The 13,170-nt window shown below is 39.4% G+C and overlaps 1 protein-coding gene across 16 annotated transcripts in view; it reads left to right on the plus strand.

Annotated features, from left to right (window-relative positions):
* Positions 1 to 7,868: 7,868 nt before the first annotated feature.
* Positions 7,869 to 13,170, plus strand: part of MPDZ (multiple PDZ domain crumbs cell polarity complex component) — a 93,377-nt gene continuing 88,075 nt past the window's right edge. For 15 of the 16 annotated variants that reach the window (XM_071424992.1, XM_071424994.1, XM_071424998.1 and 12 more), the window contains exon 1: positions 8,220 to 8,363. The gene's annotated coding sequence lies outside the window, so the exon portion shown is untranslated. The other variant, XM_071424993.1, reaches the window with a different exon arrangement.

The raw sequence follows: 13,170 nt of genomic DNA on the forward strand, positions 1-13,170 counted from the left end.
GACTTGGATGGGGCTGGGTATTGGGTGTAGCAATACTGGTAGGCTTCTCTAGGTACCCACACAGATCTGAAGAAAGACTTTTGAATCTCTCCAGCTTGAATTAATTCTATAAGAACTCTTTCTTTCTAACTTTTCTGAGGATAGTTTCAATATGCAAGTCCATCATTTATTTCATTACAGTGGAATGGAGAGTGACATTATAAGTAAAAGCACTGGCAGAAGTCATCTGCAGTAAGGGTGACCTTGCAGGCATGGATGTCTGAGAGCCCCAGAAATGTTCTTGCAGTGAAGTCAACCTGAAGACAACCTGAGTTGTCATGCATTAAGATTCTAGAAAAGGAGGACACATACAATGACCTGGAAGAGGAAAGGAGAAAGGCAGAGTGTAATGAGTGTAATGATGACCTTTGTGTTGCAGGGCAGGGGGTTATATACGAACTAGTGGGTCTAAGTTTGTGTACAGCTATTTTATGCAGAGAACAGGCTTAAAAACTATGAGCATTTTTCTCCTGATGTTTTCTCCTTACATCCAGCTTACAAGATGGATAGGGAGGTGTAGAAACATTTCTCTTGTCGGAAGCAGCTTCTTTCAGCTGTTTGAGTAGCATTTACAAACCAGTGTTTATCATGCATTGTGCATTCTTCATGTTCAAGAAGGTATGCTAAGGCAGTACTGGATTATGAGTAAAAATAGGTTTAATGTTTCTGTTTTCTTTACCTTTGTATGTTTCTGTAGTTGCCTGGGCATTTATAGTTTGTTTTTTGAAGCTCTAGTACTCAAATAATAGGGGCATGAAAAAGAAAAGCATGAGAGGAAAAGAGTGATTTTTTGCTTAGCTCTTTATTTTTGGAAATGACATTATTATTATTCATTCCTCCTACATACAAATTAGATTCAGAGTTCAAATATTATTAAGAGGAGACTTAAAATTCATCACTTTGCAGTTTTTTAATCCATTTCCTCTTGGCTTGTCCCCTTGGCAACAAAAATTAAAGGACAACCATATAATGAAAAAAACAAATTGCAGCTCATCTGAGCCAGTCTTTGCATAACGCATTTTGAGATTCTGACTGGATGTAGGCAAATGTTGTCTCAAGTCATAAAACTGAAGGAAGTCTATTATAGCTTGAGATCTCACCCTGTGCTCTGCACATTGTATGAATACTTCAAAGGCTAGAGAAAACAACAAAAAAAGTGATACTTAGCCAATAAGAACAGCTAGACCATCTAGCTAGAAAACAAACTATATTTTGCATACAAGGTTTTGAGTACTGATAGGTAACTGATTAACTCCTGAAAATGAGGGATTGGGTGGCTTGGATGGAGTATTGATTCTTATTTTTACTTATATTGCCAGTTTCTGGCACTTAATGACCAGATGAGGGCAAATTTGCTCATTGAATTTCAAAGTTTTTAAGACCTCCTTATGACAATATCACTATGAGAAGGAACATTTATCTGTAAGAGAAGCAGCTGACCTAAACCAAAGTGTATTTTAACAGAAAAAAGGCATTTACTGCAATAGTTTCCTTCTCTAACAGAGCTTTTAAATGTTGCAGTTGGACTAAATCTAAATTTGTTTCATTTGCTAAAATGGTTTTCACTTAGTATTAAATTCCTATTTAAGAACAAACTAAAATGAAACTTCTGTTTGTCAGATATTTGTATAAATGAGCTTATTTCAGAAAGACCAACCATTTTTACATCTTCTGGTCTGCTGAAAGCTCTTTTCTCTCTGTGTTTTTTCATAGTGTTAGTACTTTCTGGTGGCTTGTAGGAATGGTGAACTCCATTGCAGCACTTGAGTATGCACAGAGGAAGAAAAGATCTTCCATGTATCGAAGCAAACTGTAAGGAATTTATATCAGGGAACATTATTGAGACTCCAAAAGCTTTGGCCAGTTACAGACATGCTCATATCTGGGCCCATAGTCTGTAGCACAATGCATCAGAAGTTTCCTTCTTACATCCATCTGGCAAAATAGAGATATCCTCAATGACAGAAATGTTCTCCCCACTCTTCTTATTTTTACAGGTGCCAATCTTGCTAGACAAAATAGCTTTGGTATAGAAGGACAGGTATAATAGCTAATAAAGCCTTTTTCTTGGGAAGTTCTTCAAAAAAGCAGAGTGGCCTTTGGACATGTCATCTGCCATCCATAAATGACTTGGCTGATGTGAATGAGCAATATTTAGTTTTCAAGTTCACAGGCAGATGGATATATTCTTTGTATGTTTGGATTTTGGACTCTCTGTACTTAGAGTCCAAAACACCAAAACACTGGTGTTTGTTTAATGCTGGTAATTCGTAGACTGTAGTAATTACATTTTCAATGCAACTCTGTAATTGTATGAATGGTGGTTAATAATAGTTGTAAATACTAATAGCTTTACTTCTGACCCAAAGCTCACCTGTTCCATAAACAAGATGAAAGGACACAGATGTACATTTCTGCCTCTTCTCTACATGTAAATTAAAACTAAGAACATGCAGAGCCATGCGGAATCAACTCCTTCAGAAAAGCAATGGAGCAGAATTGTTTGCTTGGTCTCTCTGTTACACACAATGACTTGGCAAAGCTAACTGTAGAACTTTACTGCCTTCTCAAACAGACTACAGCTCCAATACTAGTCCATGACTGGGGACAGTGTAGTGATACCACATTGATACCACTTTGATGGTCTGTCTTGGTTTGAAAAGACAGGTGTCAGCTAAGGAAGGCAGGAGCATTCCTTGAAATGGAAAATTTAAACCCCTTCCCTCTAAATTATTATTATTTTTAAATTAAGGGGCTCTTAGGAAAAGATATGGGAATAGGAATAACAGTTCTTTACTAGGAAAACTAAAAATACAAATGTAATAGTACAAAAAAAAAAATAAAACAAACTACTGACAGAGTCTGAATATGGCCTGACACCCTGTTGGTCAGGGTGTTGGTAGTAGTTTTGATTAAATGGTGATTGTAGTCTTTTTGGAGTGATAGATGTGGTTTTGTTGAAGCACTGATTTTGTAGAAGGGTGTAGTTTTCTTTTGAAGGTCTGGTGGTGGTGTAGATGGGTCTGGTTTTCTTCTGGGAATCTAGTGGAGAAGACAGCTGTTCTTCTGCAAATCTAGTGGGAAAAGACTGTTCTAAATATGAGGTTATATCCAGGTTGGAATGCTTGGCTCCTCCCCCTGGATGGAGTATCACAGTGGGATGATGCAATTTTATCAGTCATGCAGTGAGACTCAATGGCCCATTAACAGAAGATATTTCTTGGAGGTAGAGAAGACTGCAAATTCAGAGATGTAATTTTTCCTAAGATTTCAACTCTGAACACCACTGAAAGCAAAACATTTCTCCAATTTCACATTTGGATCAGAAGCAGAGACTTGAATGCAATCTGCATCGTACACTGCACAGGGCAAGATACCAGATACTTTGATTGGTTAAATAGTGCATACAGAGGTAAATACTATTTGGACAATGATAAACTGCAGAGGCATACAACAAATCATTCTGTACATATTGCTGTGCTTTACTTTAGTTTTACCAATTCATCTGTCCATAAACTCCTGAACTAGACAGGTCAGGTTCCTTCCATTCTAAATTTTTTAACTCTAAAGAATACGTCATGCAGGAGCTCCCAATATTGCTAACACAAGACTTGCTAATAAGATATTGCCCTATCTTTTCAAATATTGGAACAACTGTTGCATTGACAAGTATACCAGAGCACATGTTGCTCTGGACAACATCCCTTGAAGGACTTCTGAGGAAAGCTTTTAAAATTAGATTGTCTGAGAGTGGGGTCTGTCAAATATGTGGCAATCTTTAGCAAAATACAACATTTTAAAAAAACCAAAACCACTATAATCTGACAAAACCAGACACTCCTTGTAGGTATTATGTGTCTGAAGAATTATGATAAGGTTAATATGCTTTGTCACTTATTTGGCTTCACTTCTCTTCTATGGGCAAGGCCTGTGGCTTTAAACAATCCTGTTTGTGTGTAAATAAATGCCCTTTTAATTTGTCATAATTGCAAGTATTTTGTGTTGTAGTTATAAATAATTAATATACCTTCTATGATTTTTTTACTCTCTTTTACCTTACAGGGCATACTTCCCCTTCTTTTTGTATGTGCAATCTCCAATAGCAATAATAACAGTTACGAAGTATGTCCGCAGGGAAGACTATTTCCCAAAGAATCCTTAAAATGTAAATCTATGCACCATTCTTGCCAACATGTATGCTTCGGTATGTGAAACTAATATTCACTACTTGCAGCATAATAATCCAAAACCCGTAAATTTCAAACATAAAAGTTATGAGAAAGTTTCCAATTTTAGCTCTGTATAACAACATACATGGTGCTACCTCCAGTAACAGAAGTAACTGTGTAGTTATACCATCTGACTTTTGAAGTGTAACTTTTATGTTGAAATGAAGAAGAGTGTTCTATTTAATACTGAATGCTTCTGCTAGTATAACTTATTCTACTCTTAAGAGCTCCATGAAAAAAAATGGTGATCCATCCTCGTTTGGATAAAGACAAAATGCATAACCACATACTTAATATATTTAGATTAGCAGCTATAACAGTTAGGATCATAGTTACCTTTGATCTCAGATTGGTTTTCTACAGCTTAATTCCACTTAATGCAATGGATTAATCTTGCTTTATAGAGCCAGGACTAAAATTTGATCTATAATAAATTATTACCATTCTCTAAAAAAGAAAATGGTAATTAGTGGTTTTTAACTTGAAATTTAAGCAAATGCTGTAATGAAAAGTATAATATTGTGTCTATGTACGTATATATACACATATGAATATACATTAAGAAAATTATGCTGTAATATTGAAGAGTAAGGCTATAAAAGAGAAGTACATACAATTTTTAATCAAGGTGGTACTTATGAAAAGTGTTTATTGGTCCCTTTTCAGGTTCTTTTCTAAGTTCAGGGATGGAATACTTCAAGCATAAATAAAAAAATTTATAAATATTCCTGAGTCCTTCCTCACAGGGTACTTCTAGGTCCCAAAAATATATATTCTACCCATTCTGCAGTGGAGCATGCAATAACAATGACCATGCCAAATATGATACACACAGTGATGAAATGAAACAATTATTGTTATCAACACTTTTTTTTTAGGGAATAAATAGTTCTGTGTCATAAATGTAATCAAATGGGTTTCATAGGCGAAATCTTCTCAAAGTGAAGTTAGTACTTGTGACTCAGAGCAGAATCAGACTCTTATTTCATTGGCTAGATCCTGTTCCCATTACTATTTTAAAAGGCTGCATCCCCAACAGCAGCCTAATGAATGATTTAATGGACACACAGCCTTGTTTCTGGTGACCCTGTTATATCTGTAAAGACTTTTTTCCTCAGTTTACTTCTCCTTCATGTTTTTCAATAAATCTAAGCAGTGAATCATTAATATTAATATTTTATGTATTTAAGTAAATCAGCAAGGCAGGCATCTCATCCAATATTGATATTTTGACCATGACTATATTATAAATTGACCTGAGAAATGAAATATATCAGAATGTTAATACTAGAGAACATAAAATGAGGGTCTCTTTAGATCCCCTTCATCTTCTCCTTAAGAGTCCTTTCAGACAGAATATTTTTGTAGTCATAGTAGTCTTTTGAGGAAGGCTTATGATTTAAAAAGTTGCTTGCAATTTTTATTTACAATCACTTGAATAACATGTGTAGACACATCAACTATTTGTAGCTTGTTAAAACATTTAGCCTTGAAACACAAAGTAGATTCTCTTTTCTGATATTTGAAGGATCCCACAAGGTTATAAAACACCAATGGCCACACTCCTTGCACTAACAAAGCTGTGACACAACTTAAAACATTGTGTGTCACTGTACATGATGGAACCCACACTAACAAAATCATTGATACATTGGGACCCTCTTTTTCTAGGGAGGGGCTGGAGAGGTCCTATTTTATAACAAAAGGAAGAAATAATTAAATATGAATGGTGGATGTCTTTCAAATTAACTTTCTAAAGCTAGTACCAAATATATCCATGAGACCAGTTGTGTACTCTGAACCCTAAGAATTTGCTTTGCTATTTGCTAGAACTGTGCTTGCATGGCTCTTCATCAGTGTCATCAGCTACTGTGTGCAAGAGGGCATTAGATTACTGTGATGCCCATTCCCATTACAGTTTCATGTTTATTGTATGTACAGTTGTATGTTTACTGAAAGGGCTCAGTTTCTCTGTACAGCTATGTTGGCATAAATATACTCATGCAAATATTTTTAATACAGGCAAGGCCTAACGGAGCACAACGCTCTGAACTTCACTAACTATCATCTACTTAATATATACTCTAAGGATTTGACAAAATCGGAATAGAATTTAAAATGTATGACTACTTTAGAAAAGCAGTCTGTATGTTAAAAAACTTTCTGAAAGGTATATCCCATACAAAGACAAATTGCACTGGGAAGAGTTATTACACAAGTGATGCTGTTGTACATCGTGAGTACTGCTGCACTTTTGACCATTTTTTTGTCCAAATAAACTTAATAGAATCACTGCATTTTGTTTTAGTCATAACCCATAGTTAAATCCTGAGCAACAGGAAAAATAACAATAACATTCTCATCTTGTACTTATCTAATCAACTGTGGCTTATTCATTGAACAATGATATATGGAAACAAACTGTAACTTATTTTTTAAATTTTATTCTGGATTTAATAAAGGCTCATGTAACACAGAAAGTTGGCGGGACAGTTATAGAGCATTCAATGTCCTAGCTATAGCAGAGCCTCTGTGTTTGATTAAAAAAGCAATATGCTTTTAGCACATGCCAGACTGAACAATGGAACCTGTGAATAAAATCTTGAAAATTACTTTTCCTAGTTAAAAAGTGGAAGAATTATTGTTAAAAATATATATTATATAATACAAATATGTATAATATAAATGTGTGTATTTGAATATTCAGTAGAGTGATTCAACCTTTTTTCAGGATTTAGTTTTCCAAATAAAATAATAAAAAACAAACAAACAAACAAAAAAAAAAACCAAAAACCAAAGCATGCAATGTACAAAGACCTGTGTTTCTTAAAGTTAACATGTAAAGTGGTCTGCTTAAGAAAGTATTGGTACTGGGATTGCATTTATTGATACTATTGAAAATAGATAGGGCAGTACTCCATTCTAGCTTCATAACATTAGGTTTCTTTAAAATTTTTGTGTGAGCAAAGAAAAAAAACACCAAACCACCAAACACTCAAAGAAGCTCATCAACCAAACAACACCACCACCCCTCAGCCACAACTACCAGAACTTTTGATGACACTTAAGGTTAACCTCTGTTTGGAAAAAGAACCAAGCCATGCCAGAAGGCAAGCAGATAAAAAGCCCATGGAGTCTCTGCAGAGCCAGAGGAGCAGCCAATATGCCTAGTGGAGCAGCCATGGTCCATCTGCAGGGGCTTTACCTCAGCTGAGCTGCCTGAGAGCACTGACACCAAAAAATTATCTTATGGAAAGGAATAGGGGACCCTGATAGTATTAGTAGAAGCAATGTCAACAAATAGCAAAATAACCTTTAGCTGAACTTATGTTTTTGGGTATTTTGTGGTTGCTGCAAACATCTCTGCATTATGTCCTTCAGTCTTAGACATATATATGTGAAACACACAGCATCTTCCTTACTTCTAGTTAACACAACAACCAGCTGCTGCATTGGGGGAAAAGTCATCCCTTTATAAATTCTAAGACTTTATAAATCATTTTGTCTAACTTCATGATGTGTTGTTTGGTGATCTCGGTTTTTTTTTTTTTTTTTAAACATTTCCAAACATTTCCCATTTTCTCCCGTTCCAGGCCAGGCTCATCTTGTTGCACCAGAAGGGGTACGGCGGTGGCTGGGCTGGCAGCAAGCGGGGCCAGGCCCGGCCGCAGGCGGCACCGCACCGCTGGAGAGAGGCAGGGGCCAGCCTGCCGCCGCCTTCACTTCGCAGGCGAACCGGAGAGCTAAGCCGGACCAGCCCGGCCCCTCGGTGTCATCCCGACACGGCGTGTGCTCCGGCAGCCGGGGGGAGACAAACTCGGCGGCAAGGGCCGCGAGGCTACAGGCCGGCAGGGACGGGACCGGGCACCCCGAGCGTACCCCGCTATCCCCCGGATCCCCCCTCCCACCGTCGCTGCGGGCGGCCGCCCAGCCCGCCCCGGTGAGACCCGCGGGCGGAGGGTGCCGGATTAGGTTTCAGGCCGCCGGGGCGTGCCCGAGCGCGCTGCCCCCGCGGCGAGGCTCGCTCGGCGCCGCTACTCGGGGGCGGGGAGGGCGGAAAGCCGGGCCGGTGGCGGGGCCCGCCGAACCGCTGGGGTAAGCAGGGTGCTGCTGGGCCGGGCGGCGGGGAGCGGGGAGAGCCCGCCCGAGTCGTCCCGCGGGGATGCGGGCCGGGAAGGGCGGGGAGGGTCCGCCGCGTCGCTGGAGTTTGAGCGACCATTTAAAATGCGTTTGCCTCTAGAAGTTTTATTTATTATTGTTCATTTGATCCGAAGGGTTTTGCCGGGGGGGGGGGCCGGAGGAGGAGAGAGGCCGCGGAGCCGCGGGCCGGGGGGATGAGCCTGTTGCTGTGTCCCGGCACATCCCCTCTTCCTCCGCCTCAGCCGACCGCGGGCGGCGGGAGCGGGTGTGGGGGCCGGGCTGGGCCGGGGCTCTGGCCTGCGGCGGGCGGGCGGTTCGCGGGCTCGGGCGGCCTGGCGGGGCGTCGTCCTCACGTAAACAAAAGCCAAACCTCCCCTGCCATCTGCAGGGAGCCCCGCTGCCCGTTCACGCATTCCTTATATATCTCCCGCGGGCATTTCATGACGGGAGGCGGTCTGCTTATCTGCACCCGCTGCCACCGACCTTGCTAGCGGCCGCGGCCCGCGGCCGGCGCTTGTGGGCGGCGGCGTTGACTCTCGCTCGGAGCCACAGCCGGACCGGAGGCCCCTGCGACACTGGCCGTGTCCTCGGGCTCCAGGCGGGCCGGTGGCCGCGGTTCTTCGGGACCTGTTGCCGTGCTGGTGTCGGCGCTGCCCGCAGGTCCGACCCCGCCAGCAGCTCCCCGGTAACAGCTTTGGCTGGGTGGAAACGGAGATGTGCTCTTGGATGAGTCTGGGTGCGCTAAGGAAAGGGATGGTTCGTTTCTCGTGTCCCCCCTTGCTGCCAGCACCTCCCTGTGTTACTGGAAGGAGTATTAGGAGGAAGGAAAGAAAAAGAAAAACTCACAAAACCGACCTTTTGAACTCCGGGTACAGCATTTAAGAGGTTTGATTTGCCGTTTGGCTGAAAAACGTTGGTTATAATTTTTTTCCTTTTCCTTGCCTTTTGCTTTTATAAACACTGTATCGTCCAGCTATATTTTTCTGTCCTAATACATGTAGAAGATTTTTTTTTAATTACAAACTGTTGGATAGGAAAGGTCCTTACTGGCTTTGGTCCCTGAAAGGGTGTTGGGAGTCTGTCGCAGTAGGAGAGCAGAGATTTACTGAGATAAAGAGGAGAGGTCTGAATTCTGCAGTTGCGGAAGTTCTATTGTGTGATGCCCTGTGGTTTTCGTATCACTTGTGCGTTTCCTTAGGAAACAGCAACTCCTTGGTAGGGAGGAATCTAAACTGGAAAAGGGGAAAGTGGTAAAATGCTTTTTGGGAGTGTTACTTGATGCTTCTGTGAAAATTGAAAGTAATTGTCGCACTAAAAGAGAAGAATGCAAGTGGAAAATAACTAAGGACATACCCACCTTAACAAGCAGCATTATTAGACAGAGAACATAATTTAAAAAAATACCAATTTTTAGTTGCATATTTTTATGTGTCGTATCTTGTTAACAGTAACATGCATGTAACATTTACTGATTAGCTGTGGTGTTTCTAATGGTTTCCTTAGTGCTTTGAAGAGGCTTTTCACTAGGAACTGGGTACATTCTCCCCCCTTCGTGCGGGAAGTGCACTACGGAAGTTAGACGGCTGTCAGCACTAGGGAAAGAGAGCTGCACTACGTAGATACTAATGGATCTTTTTATTCCACCTGGCCCTGATGGGGCCCTGGTCTGTGAATTCTTCAGGCAAGAATGCCTTACATCTTCTCAGTCATGCAGATAGCTGTAGATGGTTTTGTTTTAACAAGTAGCACTTAATTCAGCATATTGAGAACTATTGTAAAGACCTTTTTAATCTCTGCTCCATGTTTCAAACACAAAAAAAAAAAAAATTAAAATTTTGTGAAGTGCATCCAGTACATTTTCTAATTGGCTTTATATTTGAGCATCCAGTTTTGGCTAATATAATGCCGTGCTGGCAGGATACTATATTATCATTGATAAGGACAGTCTTGTTTCACTGCTGGTGTTCCTGACAAGTTGATAGGAAAATGTGCTATTTTTGCCTTGGCAATAATAACATATTTCTTTTGTAGGCTTTTCAGACCCTGTCCTTATATCTGAAACCCCTTGCCCAGTGGTCTTGTTAAACAGCGTTATGATTTTCTGTATAAGTCACTTGTTATTGTCACAATACACAAAGAGAAATTTCTGTTTTCAGTTTGTAGGGAAAATGATGACTCTTTGTTGATGCTTACTAGCAGCAGTTTGGAGAGGCTTTGTATTTATTCATTTATGTATGCAGTTGTCACCTCTGTGAAGAATCCAATACACATTGAGGTGCAACTGCTGTAAAATCTGTGCTTCATCAGGTTTAATTGAATTTAATGAATATGGTTATCATTTGCCTATGCTTGAAAACATAAAGAGCCAATATTAACCATGCCTGTATTTCATCAATTCAGTATATTCAGTAGCATCCCCTATATTCTGTATATGCTAAAAGTTGCTTTTCAGTTCCTGAAGCTAATGTGAAAGGATGCCAATTGATCTTAAGATATTTACTGAAAAAATAATTTTTTTTAAAGATGATCCGTTTGTTTCATTAACAAAAAAACCCCCAACAAACCCCACCAGAAACACCCTACCTTCTATGCTGTTGTTTTTGAAATGCTCTTTGCAAATCAATTTCAAATACACTATATCACACACATTTGTCAGTAGGTGCAATCATTATGGATAGTTTAGTCCCATTTCCCAGTTGCAATTATTAGCATGTCAGTTACCATGGATATTATATCTTATGCTGATGTAGGGCTTCTTACATGTTACAGAAAATTATTAATTATACACGAGGAACAGATTGCCAGTTCATGGAGAAGGATTTTAAGTTTCTTTAATACATTAGAGTGATGCATTCAGAAGGTTAAAAGTAGTTGAATGTTCAAAATTCTGTTTTCGTAATTGATTCAAAGCACATGGTGCTGTTCATCAGCTCTATCGCAGAACTTTTCTTCAACATATGAACCACTACCTCTATATGTATTTTTGATGCATTCAGCATTTTGCTAAATTCAAAGAGGCTAGTAATGTTTTTTCAAAGTACTTAGAGTCTTAATATAGGCTGTGCAATACTGCCTTTTTATTTCTGCTTTGAATGTTTTAGAGCAATTTTCATTAGCATTCTTATCAAATGTAGATGTCAGGCGTCTCTTGTTTGCTTGTTACATTCCAGGTAGTTGATGGAAATCTGCTTTGTTCCTTGTGGAACAGTGCACATTAATTTTGCTTTTTCTTTTTGTTCTCTTTTTCCCTGTTGGTCATTGCTGTCTTGCATTTATTTTCACACCCTTTGTGTGCTTAAAAAAGTACTGTATGCAACAGCAAAATTGCATTTGTAGAAAAGTAGCTAGGGAAAAAAACATAGAAAAGCATGAGATCTTTGAATTTACTGTGAATAGTTTTCACTGCCTTAATTTTCACAAGACTGCTCAGTATCTGGGGATCCACCTTAGTTTTCCTCCTGGGGTTAGTAGACATCTTTAAGGAGGTAAGTGGGAAAAATGGAAGAGCTCTTAGAATCTGCAGGGAAGGCAGAAAGTTAAGCAGTAATGAGCATCTTTCACTTCCTGTGTGGTTTGGTTTCTGTTCCTGCACCGCATGGGTGCTAACATGATATGCCTATTTGAGTGATAGCCAGAAAACTGGGGAGGAAGATGACATGGGATAAAAATCTTGTACTAAAGGATATCTCCAGCCCAGACAAACATAGGCCAAAGTGTTGGGTTAGAAGTTCCAAAATACTCTCTTTAGCAGTTGTAAAATGCATGTTGTGGTTACTTTGCTGCTTAATTGAAATAGATTTAATTTTAATCTCATGCAACTCCAAGCCAGAGTTTGGGCCTAGAGATCACTCTTAAGATAGGCATTTCTTCTGTATACTCAGAGTATTTCAAGTAATGCAGGAGCTATGGGGCAAAGCCTATTACTATGTTTTCTATCTTTGGCATTGCATGTTTCCTAATCCATGCTATGAGCATTAGTTTCCAAGGTATTACCTAAAATGGCTTTGTGAAACAGTAGATGGAGTATCCGTCAATGAAACAGAGTAGGTTTCCTTGTAGAAACTAAGCGATAGATGTGAAAGAATGATCAATGGAAATGGGTACCATTTTCACAGATCTTTTGTCTGTTTAGCTAAATACGTTCTGCAATTGTAGTGGAAAGGAGGTGATCAAATAAATTTCAGAAGTTAAAAAAAAATCTGCCACCTGTGCATTTTAGTGTTTCAGAAGTGGACAGATAGAAACCAGAGTTGCAACATGCCACCTGTTTTTTTGGCAACCAGTGTTATCAAAGAAGGGTAGCATGAAGAGTGGCAAAACCCCCCATTTTTGTTCATTAGCATTGGAAGAATCAAATTTTGAAAGTGCAAGCTTGAAAGGGATCATCTTTAACTTTGGTTTGTTCTTAGAGTGAATGTGGTGTGTTTGTCACCTTATTCCTTGTGTTTTCTATTCTAATGTTCTAAAACAGCAGGAAAGCGAGAGAAGATGATGAGGTTTGATTTTTTTTTTCCTTTTTTTTTTTTTCTTTTTTGGTTTGTTTGGCTGTTTGTTTTTTGTTTACATCACAGCTTTTACCTGTGTGTTTAGAACTTGAACATAGATTTAACTTGCTGTTTGCTTAACTGTCTTTCTTCGATTTGCTTATAAAGTCTTGACTCAGACAGCTGGTGTTCTTATTACTGTGAAGAGATTAATTAACTTAGCACTGAAATACAAAAATAGTTAAATCTACTTTGAGCTAAGCTCCTAAGCTCTTTGA

Source organism: Agelaius tricolor, unplaced genomic scaffold (genome assembly GCF_023055355.1).
Source record: "Agelaius tricolor isolate 1412-34295 unplaced genomic scaffold, bAgeTri1.0.p SCAF_4, whole genome shotgun sequence".
NCBI classification, from domain to species: domain Eukaryota; kingdom Metazoa; phylum Chordata; class Aves; order Passeriformes; family Icteridae; genus Agelaius; species Agelaius tricolor.